The 12,465-nt window shown below is 40.1% G+C and overlaps 1 long non-coding RNA gene across 1 annotated transcript in view; it reads left to right on the forward strand.

Moving 5' to 3' along the window:
• The window catches only part of LOC113622810 (uncharacterized), a 53,820-nt gene that overhangs the window by 34,803 nt on the left and 6,552 nt on the right, over window positions 1-12,465 (forward strand). The window contains exons 8-10 of the long non-coding RNA XR_003433667.1: window positions 5,701-5,771; window positions 9,269-9,353; window positions 12,269-12,434. This is a non-coding gene — a long non-coding RNA (uncharacterized LOC113622810). The remainder of the gene's footprint in view (window positions 1-5,700; window positions 5,772-9,268; window positions 9,354-12,268; window positions 12,435-12,465) is intronic.

A 12,465-nucleotide genomic window follows, 5' to 3' on the forward strand; every position in this document is an offset into this window, starting at 1 on the left:
CATTACAAGAGTGACAGCTTCATGTGTTATTCCTCGGGGCTTTCTCATGTGAGAGGCACTGTGATTTAGGCCCATTTATATCTTCAAAATAAGAAAGCCCGTATTCGAAATGAGCATCCAGACACATATTCTGTGCTTTGTATGCGACAACTGCATCTACGCTTTGTAGAGTGACTCATCGTAGTGGGGACTGTGCTAGTCTCTTGTTTCCAGGCACACGAGGCTCTTCAGGCACCTCATGTCTGTCAGAACCTCGCATGGTTTCTTTCAGTTTTTAATTTCTCTTATATTCCATAGTTTCACCAGTTTTCTGTTTATGCTTCAAACTTCCCCCAACCCACGTTCCCAATTGAAAATCGTTACCCTTTGTATAAGGTCGATGAAGAATGGCACTTAAGGTTACAAAACCAAGAATGTCTGGGACCTCTATGCTAAAGCAAACTCCAGAGGCACTTCGGTGAACGAGCAAGGGGGAAGCAGCCAAAGGCTAAATCCCCTGATTCCCTTACGTGTGTGATCCTCCGCATACACGAATAGGTTGTAATGTGTCAGCCTCAGATCTGAGCTGCACGAGGCAGCCTGTGTACTCGCTTTCAAGAAGGTGACTTCCATTTAAGACGAATGAAGATTCTGGAGAAAAATTGCAGACAACCTGCCACAGGCAATAATCTATCTCCAAGTTGCCATCTCTCAAGTCTCTGATTCTAAAGCTACAATATATGAAAAGTGTGTGGGAAACAGTTGAGCTAATTCAAATGGCACATGTCTGAGCTATCAAATATTAGTAAAAGGGACTCTCTTTCTCTAGGAAAGAAAATTGTGCTGAGTTTAAGAGGCCTTTGTACCAGCGGACAACTTTCCCTTCACCACATAGCAGGTGGCCTTCAAGGGCAGGCCCTTCCAAGGTCCCATTCATTGTCATCTGGGTGATTGCGGCCCCTGCCAGCTCTTTTTTTTTTTTTTTTGGCTGTGCTGGGTCTTCGTTGCTGCACGGGGTTTCTCTAGGTGCAGTGAGCAGGGGCCACTCTTCGCTGCGGTGCGCGGGCTTCTCATCGCGGTGGCTTCTCTTGTTGCGGAGCATGGGCTCTAGGCACGTGGGCTCAGTAGTTGTGGCTCACAGGCTCTAGAGCACAGGCTCAGTAGTTGTGGTGCATGGGCTTAGTTGCTTCGCAGCATGTGGGATCTTCCCGGACCAGGGCTCAAACCCGTGTCCCCTGCATTGGCAGGAGGATTCTTAACCACTGTGCCACCAGGGAAACCCCCCTGCCAGCTCTTGTGTGGGACCTAGTGGGAAATCATAAAAATAATAGCAAACATGGGCTTAGCATTCGCCTGGCACTGCCCGAGATGGTTTATACCAGTTTATCCTCATAGCAACCCTGTTGGGCCCTGAGGTCACCCAGGAGTGAGTTGGAAGGGAGGCAGTGTGACCTGGAGCCTGGGACCCTGTGGTGGTATTGCCGCGTTCCTCTCCACCCAGCTCTCATTCAATTGCCACAAAACCACCTGGGCAGCCAGACACGTCTAATAGCTAAGTGTCTAGCAAAGGCTGCATTGTCTTTGGAGCCTTAAACACAGCCCTTTTAATTGGAATTGCTTCCTAATTCAGCTTCATATATCTCCTCTGCTCCCACACAAAAGAATCCATTGTGTTGGTCTCAGGGACAAACTGGATGCTCCTTTGATATGCTTTGCATGTAAATGTAAGGAACAAGACTCATTTGATTTCATTATATGCTTTATTGATGCGCCTGCAGCACTTTATTGTAGGTTTTTGTGACTAGAATTTCTAACAAAGGAGGGAGTGGGCTTCCAGGCTGGCAGCTCAGCCTAAAGAGGATTTACCACATCTGGCTCTAAAGAGATGCTCACTTGTGGCTGGTGTCATTCCTAAGCTTTTAAAAGGGCTGGAGGCTTCAGGAGCTGCTGCTATTCTATGACTATAAAAGTGTTATCAAGCATGAGATGAATGCTCCTTGCCACTATGCGGGGGGAGGTGGGGAGGATTTACTGAGCCCCCGAAAAGACGGGCAGGATGACTTGGTATCACTGGGGGAAGTAAATGTGCTCACATGCCAGGACTGACAGAGCTGGTACCTAATCCTTCCTACCTGCAATGACAGGCTCCTGGGACTATAGCATGGGGTTAATTATTCCCAACGTTCTTCATTATAATTCTAAATGAGATAATGATTAGAAATAGTACCTAGTCACTGAACTGTAAATGCCCAAGGCATTCTCTTGCTGGAGAAACTAGCATTTTTTCCTGTGGCGTGTTAATTCCTTTGGCACTATCTTTTGTTTTTCTTCCTCCCAGGTTTAGTTGGTCTTTTAAATAATTGGAGCCTCTACAACTCTCTCGTGCCAAATAGAAAGAGTTAACAACGACTAAAAGCTGACTAAGCACCAGGTACTTTATTGTGTTGTACTTAATCCTCACGGTAGCCCTGTGCAATTGGGAGTTTATTATTTCCGTTGTATAGGTGAGGGATGGCACAGAGTGGCTAAGTGCTTCCACTGGTGACACAGCTAGTATGCTGAGGTTTCAGGACTTGAATCCATGGAGTCAGACTGCAAAATATAAGACATTGTCTCCTAAGACCTTGAGCTTTCTTCCCTTAACACCTGGCTTGGAGGTCTGGCCATGTCTCATCTAGAAGCCTCTGAGGTCTATAGCCTTCCTGATGGACTTCATTTTTTTTTTTTTAGCGGTACGCGGGCCTCTCACTGTTGTGGCCTTTCCGGTTGCGGAGCACAGGCTCCGGACGCGCAGGCTCAGCGGCCATGGCTCACGGGCCCAGCCGCTCCGCGGCATGTGGGATCCTCCCGGACTGGGGCACGAACCCGCGTCCCCTGCATCGGCAGGCGGACTCTCAAGCACTGCGCCACCAGGGAAGCCCTCTACTATCTTTTAACAAGGCCCATCTGGGACCACACCACATCAGCCAAGGTTTTGTTAACTGAAAAATAAAAAACAAAACCGCCAAATGTGAGAGCTGTGAATTCAGTTTTATTTGGGGTCACTGAGGACTACAGCCCAGGAGACAACCCCTCAGATAGCTCTGAGGAACTGCTCCACAGAGGTAGGGGGTAAGGTCAGTATTACGTATGATTTTGGTGAAGGGGAAAGTGCAGTCAAGCACACGTCTCGGTAGAAGGCTGCTGCTAGTCACAAGGAGCAGATGTTTCCGTTAAGGGTTTTAGTGCTTTTCTAGGCATAAGAAGGTACAAGAAATTGGATTCATAAAATTTTCTCCTGAAAATACCTAGCTGAAGGCCTATTCTGTCGGTTTTTCCCAAAGCACAGAGTGCCTCATTCCTGATCTCCTTTCAAGGTGTGTTTAAAGTCAGCGACTGGACTGCAGTGGCTGGTGACCTCATCCTTTTAGGACCAAATGGAGAGCAACATTCTTTAATTTGAAGTTTCAGTGGGCACTGCACCTCACGAAAACTAATTGAATCTAGTTTTGTAAAATCAGTTCTTCACTATGAAAAGTCTTGGTATACAAAAGTATGTATCAGTAGAACAGAATTCTTAGGTTGCCTAATTGTATACACCACTAAAAGCTTTACTTTGACTTGCTGTAGAAACCCTTCAAATACTGGGCTCCCTGGAGCATTTAAAATGAGATTCAATTGATGACAAAATGGATTCATTTAAGAATGAAGGCATAAGGAAAGCAACACTCTTTAAGTAAATTCTTTCATATATATTCATATGCTTCCTTTAACCTAGAAGCTCCAGTGCTAAACATGACTAAAGGTTTTTCAAGGCTTTCACACATCAGTGGAGCCCAATTCTCTTCCCGTTCTCTTTCATTCCATTTCTAAATTGAGTATCAGAATGATAGAAAATCAGTCATCAGATAATACTTTTTAGTGATTCTAGAACTCACACACTGCTTTCTTTTATTACTCTTTGAAAAAATACCTTCAGGTTTTCTAGCTGATTGGAGAGCTGGATGAGAGCACAGTAGGGTCTAAATACTATTATCTTTCAAAGATATAGCAAAGAGCCAGAGTCGCTGACTAATTCACACGAGCACTTTGGAGGATATAATCAGTAACCTTGAGAGTATGTTTCTGGGTTTTTGTTGTTGTTGTTTTTTGGGTTTTTTTGTTTTGTTTAAACCAGCTATGATTATGGATGTGCTTCAGATGATAATCAAGTGAGTGGTGGCTTTTATTTCAGATCTAAAAAGCAATTTATTACTGCCTTTCTCACTTATGTTTCCCTGTCAAGTAGGCAGTCCCATGCTGGGCTCTTAGCAGCTGAGCATCTTCAGTTAGCTTTAATTATCATCTAGCTCATGACTTCCTTGGTAGGCTGGGTTCCCTATTTGGCCCTCACCCCTAATTTTTCTACCCCTCTCTATTAAGTTTTCTATTGTTGTGTAGCAAATTACCAGAAACTCAGTGCCTTAAAACAGCATACATTTAGGATTTTACGGGCACTGCTTAGCTGGCTTCTGCGCTCAGAGTCACACAAAGCTGAAACTAAGGTGCCATCTGGGGTTAAGGTCTCATCTGAGGCTTGGGGTCCTCTTCCAACTTCACATAGTTGTTGGCAGTTCATTTTCTTGCAGCTGTAGAATTCTTGACAGCTTGCTTCTTCAAAGCCAGCATCTCTGAACTCTAGACTCTCTTTTAAAGGGCTCACCTGGTTTGGTCAGGCCCACCCAGGATAATTTCCTTTTAATTTGAAGTCAACTGATTATAGACCTTAATCACATCTGAAAAATCTCTTCATTTTTGCCATTTAACATAACAATCATGGGAGTGATGTCCCATTGCCTTTGCCATATTCCACTGGTTAGAAACAAGTTACAGGTGCCACTGACACTCAAGGGTGTCCCTGTTGGGGGGTCATCTTAAAATCTTCCTACCACATTCTCTTTCTGAATAAGAATAGAAATGAGGGCTTCCCTGGTGGCGCAGTGGTTGAGAGTCCGCCTGCCGATGCAGGGGACGCGGGTTCGTGCCCCAGTCCGCGAAGATCCCATGTGCCGCGAGCGGCTGGGCCTGTGAGCCATGGCCGCTGAGCCTGCGCGTCCGGAGCCTGTGCTCCGCAACGGGAGAGGCCACAACATTGAGAGGCCCACGTACCACAAAAAATAAAATAAAAAAGAACAGAAATGAGGCTAGTGAGCATCCAGTAGCCACTCTCTCATGCATTCAGTACACTTTAGTGTAGATTAATCCTCAAGAAAGTGTCTTATGTCACCTATTTACATCATTGACTCATATTCCAAAGTCAGAGATCCCTGTTTCGAGAGTTTAAGGGTTTTCCTTTTTTGGGCAACTTTGACTATAGATCCAGTGGAGGCGAAAGGTGTGTGTGGTCATTTTGGATGTTTAATTGTTCTTTTCCGGAGGATATCAAGGAACAAAGAAAGCTGAATCTATTATAGAAATTTTCTTCCACCTCAAGTGGAAAAGCAAAGGTGTTTCAGGATAAGATCAGTAAGGGCCACAGGTCCAAGGGAAGTATTCAGCCTCTCCTGTGTTTGGCATAAAGTGAGTTCTTCCTGTTCCCTGGCGTCCTCAAAGGGAAAATGGCTCCAGTCATGACATTCGTAGTAAGGTTGGGCCATGGCTCTATTAGTGTTAAAAATGTTTCTCCATAAACACTTTAAAGTAGTATAATTTTCATTACCTGTACCCTTCTGCTTTCCCATTAACACCTTCTTTTCATTGTAGGTCTAGCCCTGGAAATCCTGGTAAAGCTACAAGCAGACTAAAAAGTATCATTCACAGCACAAGTGACGTGTGTAAGTAGATTTTGTAGAATTTAAGCTTCCAAAATTTGTACATTTGGAGATGTACTATTTGGAAGAGAGAATTAGAGGAACATCCACAACACATGTGTGCACATGTATTCATGTATAGTCACACCTCTCACACTTTCTCATTGCTACTCAGGTATGAGTAAAAACAATACTAATCATTTATTGAGAATAACCATGTTTCAGCCGTGTTACATATAATATTGCTTATCTATCTATCTATATATCTATCATCTATCTATCAATCATTGCTAATGTAATACAGATAATGTTGGGCTTGCCCTACCTTTGAAATTTACATAAAATTAGTTTGAATGTCCTAACTTTCTGTGGAAATCCAATTTTCTCACCAAGATTGGGATAGATTCTTGTGGTCACTGCTAGCTCTGATTTCATGTTCCTACTACATTCTCACTCTCATTGATATCTGGCCTTTGGAGCTTTTCCCTTGTCTGTCCCGCAGACCCATGGACCCCATAAAAGAACACAGGTTGTGCTCCTGGAACAGGACTGGTTACATAATTTGTAGAGCCCAGTGCAAGAAGAAAATAAGGAGACCCTCTGTCAAAAATAATTAAAAATTTCAAGATGGTGACAGGAGAACATTAAACCAAGAATGTGGCCTCTCTAAGCTTGGGGGTGCGACCGCACAGGTCACGTGCCCACAAAGGTAGCCCTGTCCTAGAATTTCCCCAAATACCACTCCTTACGAGGCAATCAGATGAACTACATATTTATTAAAGTGCTTAGGGTAATAGTAGAAGAGCACTGGGTCTAGGGATCACAGCAACTCACAGCAGAGAACTTCAGATTAAATGTTTCCCTCAAATTTCTGTCCATATCTACTGAAATTTAGTGTATCTATAGCTTCCTCTTTTTTTTCCTAATATCTTTCTAAACCATGGCCCATGCCCAGGGTTTGAGTGTGGGTGCTCATCAAAGCATTCTACTGGGCAAAAACTTGACCTACTCCTAAGAGAAACTGTCTCCTTCCCTAGGGATGGAAGTAGGAATAGTTGTATTTTAAATAGCAAATTATTCTTATTCTCACGGCTCAAATTATTCTCTTTTGTGCAAGGTATTATTATTATCATCCTCATTTTACAGGTAAGGGGTTCTGATGCTCAAGAAAACATAGCTGGTGAAATGATATCTAGCTTCAACTTTTGTATTCTTTCCACTAAGCTTGCTGCTCTCTAAATCTGGAAAGGTTTTTGAGAAATCACAAATTAGCCCCCGAATATGCCAAGACTATCTCTATGGAGGTGCAGCCTGGTATAAATCTTTCAGTGGTTCCACTAGAACCCAACAGTTTGGACTATTGGTGTCAGATTATCGTGTGAAGCAAGGTTAGCCAGAGGGCTGTCATGGAGGAAGGTTAGACTATGTCCCTCTTCCTTTCCTAGGCAATATGGGATTTAAGGACTGTTTAAGATCCCTTTCTTCAACTCTTTATGGAATTGGAGACCATCATTATTACCTTTATGCTCTATGTACAGTGAAAAAACATAGCTATCCTCTTGGGACTGTCAGAGCCACTCTTGTTACTGAATTTCCCTCTTTCTCCACAAGGGAGGAAGAATCCTCCAATACTTGGCAAACATCCTTGGAGATATTTTGTGCATTGCTGGTGTTTGTACTGTGGTCAGTCCATCATTCAGTCTTAGGATAACCTAATTCAAAACCACCCGAGCCATCAAACCATTTATGTATTTAAGCTGGGTACATGTGAACGTGCTGCAGTCCACTTTTTGGACCAAATTTCAGTATGAAAATGCCTCCTTATGAATAGAGTGATTATATAATTCATCATCCAAATCTGGACAGTTTTAAGAATGAAAGGGTACTAAAAAATTAATTATATAGTTTTAAAAAATGTACATTTATTAACCAACAAATTAGTTTTATTAGAATGGTAGACCTATGAAGTCTGTTCAAAGACTATTTTCAAAAAATAAATTATTTTTCAAGAACAAAAATAATAGAACAGTGTACATGAAGAAAAAATTTTAAGTTATTTATGTCTATTATCTGAACTTTGAAATGATATCATCTGAATAATTAGTCTCGATATATATTAATGTGCTTTAATCAGTTGCACAGTGTTCTGATAATTAAGCCGATTGTATTTTCCTGATTTTTTTCAATATGTTGTTATTAAGTTAAATGTTCACATATAAATGCTCACAATCATCTTAAAGATTATATTTTAAGGTTTATAAATTTTCAAATTGTTAACACCTTAAATTGGCTCTTGTCTGAGAAAATACTCTCTATAGATGCTGAGATACTTGTTAAGCTCAGAGCAAGCAAATTCTGCTAAGTAAAATATATTTTCAATTTAAATCTTTAATTTGAATTTTCAAATTGAATATTTCAGCCAAATAATTTCACAAAGACTGTCTTTTTGTCTCTATTTATGATAACTATTTCAACAAATAATTTTATAAACAAAAGCTCATTAAATAAAGTTTTCACCATTTATAAATCTTTTGACTCTTTTACCAAATTTAAATGCCCCCAAACTGTAGACCTTCTCAGATTTCTTTCTGAAACAAAATATAAATTTATCCAGTTAAAAACAGGAATTTTATCAAAAGATACTTCCTACAAGATGAGATATTCCCAGGTACAATCACAGAATTTCAAATCATACTTGGGGATTATTTGAACTCTCCTTTCTGGGTTGTTCACTTTCTATCTTGCTTGTATAGGGATACATTTCAATATCTTCTTATTTTTAAGCTTTGTTTTTAGTAATTGTGATTTCATTAAACTTCAGAAGCTGAACTGTTTGGCATTCCATTCAATAAATACTTTAAGTATTTCCAGCTAATTTTGAATGAAATGGAGCCAAATTTAGAAAACTTGTTTATAAAAATGTTCAATGCCATTGACGGGCACTTAAGTTGATATAGAATATAGTTCTTCAAGACTCAAGCATTTCTAAATCTTATATCAGACAGGAAGGAGAGAAAGCATGTAATGCCATGTTGGTATAATTTAGAGTCTTTAATATCAGGTTTGTAATTCAGTAATGCTATGTGTAGGTAATTATATTTATCCATTTTCCTAATTGGATCTTCTGTGGATATAACTACTGTATAAATTATATGAGCACTACACTAATTGTTATACACTTCTGTTCCATAACTGGAGAACACTGTCTTTACCATGACGGTCTGTTCTACCAAAACTTGAATTATTATCACAAAAAATTTTTATTTTAAGTGTCAAACTTTTAAATGGAATTTTCAGTAGCATTCACAATAATATCAGATGTGGAAGAATCAACGTCTAAAACCTCTACTTTGATTCCATGAACTGGATGAAAAACAATGAACCAATATTGCAATTAAAAGATTTTTCTATTTGAAGTAAATGACGACACTAGCATAAAACTGGTGGCATTTAATTGTGATTCTAATATTACTGAAGATAACACATAACATCTCTTGTTTTACTTTTTCTATGTACACAAGAAAACTTGGAATTGAAAATATATTGGAATGTGTTTAGGAGAACAGTCATTTGATTTAAACATGATCTAAACACATGCTTCACACAGTGAGTATAAATGCACCTTCCGAAGCTTTAGTGGTTAACATTTTTCCCAGCGCATTCTTCTTAAAATAACTATTAAGCATCGATATTGATGCTTCCTTAGTAGATTTAGTCTTCTGGCTCTCATGCGGTCAGTGATATCACTGTGACCCCCATACAGAGAATGATAAACGTCAACAAACGTTTTGTCCAAGAAACATGTTCATCATCAACTTTCTTGGATGTTTAGTAATTTTCCACTAAATATACTCCTTCATTTTTATTGAATTCATTGTGGTTAAAAGGACTTATTTCAGTGTAAACATGTTATCAACAAAATAAACAGTTGTAGATTTACAATAAATGGCTAAACTACCATGTAAGAACTTAATCTCTAGACTCTCTCACATATGTTACAGTAGCGTGTCTCTATGTCTCATGTTTCTCATTGATCCCAGCATCTCTCTGGCTCTGATGGAGTTCTCTTAAATCTACTCCAGCTTATCTTAATGCAACAATTGCTAATTATACTTTGTTTAAAAATGAAAAATCGAGAAAAAATTCTAAACCACGTGAGATACTGGACAACAGGCATAAACCAGGACTGTCCCAAACAAAATGAGACATAGAGACATCCTGCTGATGAAGAATGTAAGCTGTGCTCTCCAATATTCTAGGATTTACCCATAAAGCCTGCACACTTGTCAAAATATCCTCAATTAGTGTTATTATAATGTGAGACCTTATGAATTAATTTTCCATGCCAGGCTGACCTTTATTATTATTTTTTAGGTTAAAAAAAGCTAAAGTAATATTTAATGAGGTAAAATCTGTTATAAACATCATCAAAACTTGCATATTAGAAGTGAAAATTATTAGTTTATTTTTTATTTTTACTTTATTTTTTATAAAGTAGTTAGGAAGTTAAGTTTCATTGTGTTTATCTCCATGCTTTCTGAGATACTGTTGCTATTAAAAATGCCTTGTACTTAGAACTGCTAAAATAAAAATAGTGACAATACCAAGTGCTGGTGAGGATGTGGAGAAACTGGATTTCTGACACAGCCATTCTGGAAAATAGCCATGGCCGCTGAGCCTGTGCGTCTGGAGCCTGTGCTCTGCAACGGGAGAGGCCACAACAGTGAGAGGCCCACGTACCGCCAAAAAAAAAAAAAAAAAGCATTTACCATAAAAGCAATTGTACTTGGGCATTTATCCCAGAGAAATAAAAACTTATGGTCAAACAAAGACATGTGCATGGATGTTTATAGAAGCTTTATTTGTAAAAGATAAAAATCAGAAACAACCCTAATGTCCTTCAATAGTTAAACAAGCTGTGGTACATCCTTACCATGGAATAGTACTCACAAGAGAAAGGAATGAGATATTGATCCATGTAACAACTTGGATGGATCTCAAGAGCATTATGTTGAGTTTAAAAAGCTAATCTCAATAGGTCACATACAGCATGATTCTATTTCCGTAATATTCTCAAAAGGACAGAATTATAGATATGTAGAACATATTAACGGTAGCCAAGGGTTAGAGACATGGGTGAGTGCAACTAAATAGAAGTAGCATGAGGGAGTTCCTTGATGGTGATGAAACAGTTTGTATCTTGTGGTAGTGATTATATGAATCTACACAGGTGATAAAATTTCATAGAATTACACACACACACACACACACACACACACACACACACACATACGAGTGCAACTTCCTGGTTTTGATATCACACTGTAGTTACCAATGTTCTGAACTCTTTGGTAAATTGTTTATGTCTGTTTCATTACCCTATAGCTATATAAGATGATGACTGGGGGAAACCGGGTGAAAGGTACTACTTTTGCAACTTTCTGTGAGTTTATAATTATTTTCAAATAAAAAGTTAAATGAAGAAACAAAAATACATTTGCCCCTTTTATGTTGTATCTGATATTATGATATCTGCTTACCTGGAAAGGAAAAGTAATGATCAAATGATTTCAAGTTTCAATTATCTTTTTTTCTTTCTTCTAATCTGTATTTCTTATTTGTTTTGTGGTGAATACATATTATTAACATAATAAAAATAATGAGGAGATAAAGTAAAGGTTGGATTACTAATGTCAAGGTGGATTGAGGTGAGGGAAGAAGCAGCAGCAGAGATAGTGGCCACCAGAGAGAAACAGGGGCTGTATTTTTTTTTTTTTTCTGGTACACGGGCCTCTCACTGTTGTGGCCTCTCCCGTTGCGGAGCACAGGCTCCAGACGCGCAGGCTCAGCGGCCATGGCTCACGGGCCCAGCCGCTCCGCGGCACGTGGGATCCTCCCAGACCGGGGCACGAACCCATGTCCCCTGCATCAGCAGGCGGACTCTCAACCACTGCGCCACCAGGGAAGCCCCAGGGGCTGTATTTTTCAACGCAGGGCATAATGCATGCATAATGGACACCCCCCAATAGGTGCGCAATGATAGTTTACTGAATGAAAGAATGAATGTTCAAAAGGTGTTAGACACAAGTCAGAGCAGATGGAAAGAGGTTCAGAGAGAGGCTGGAAAGCCATCAGGTAGCAAATAGAATGGCTTCCAGGGCACATAACTGGAATCTGTTTTAAAAAAAAAAGGACTGATAATCTCTAAATGTGGAAGAAATCTAGGTCAGAACTGTTTAGACCAGGCTTAAATGCTAAAAAAGTCTCATTGAGTTCAGAGAATAAACCACTTGGACCACTAATACTTCCTTGGAGCTGGTAAGCCAACATTGTGTCAGGTAGGAAGGTAGCTTTTTGTTCTAAAGAGCTAAGTGGGTCTACGATATGTTGAAGTCCTGCTAGGCATAGGTTCCATACCTTAGAGGAAAGACCAACATCCCATGTCTCTCAGAGCAGAACCGTGTGAGTTTCAAAAATGATCTGAGGGTTTCTTGGAGTAAGTCATTACCTTAATCCCACAGGTCAAGTTTAGCTCGTGACAAGAGAAGAATGGAGATTGGATTCTTTGCTGAGCCTAAGTAACCTGAGATTGTCTGACGGGGACTTCCATTAGCCCCGTGTTCACTAAAGCTTGCCACACCACCAGCAATGGTTTGCACCTTGCCTCAGCGTCTTTGTGGATGCCAGGTGAGAGGCTCAGCCTGTGCCCCGTGCGTGG

Source organism: Aethalodelphis obliquidens, unplaced genomic scaffold (assembly GCF_003676395.1).
Source record: "Aethalodelphis obliquidens isolate GAN/ISIS:26980383/991018 unplaced genomic scaffold, ASM367639v1 scaffold10, whole genome shotgun sequence".
Classification (NCBI taxonomy): domain Eukaryota; kingdom Metazoa; phylum Chordata; class Mammalia; order Artiodactyla; family Delphinidae; genus Aethalodelphis; species Aethalodelphis obliquidens.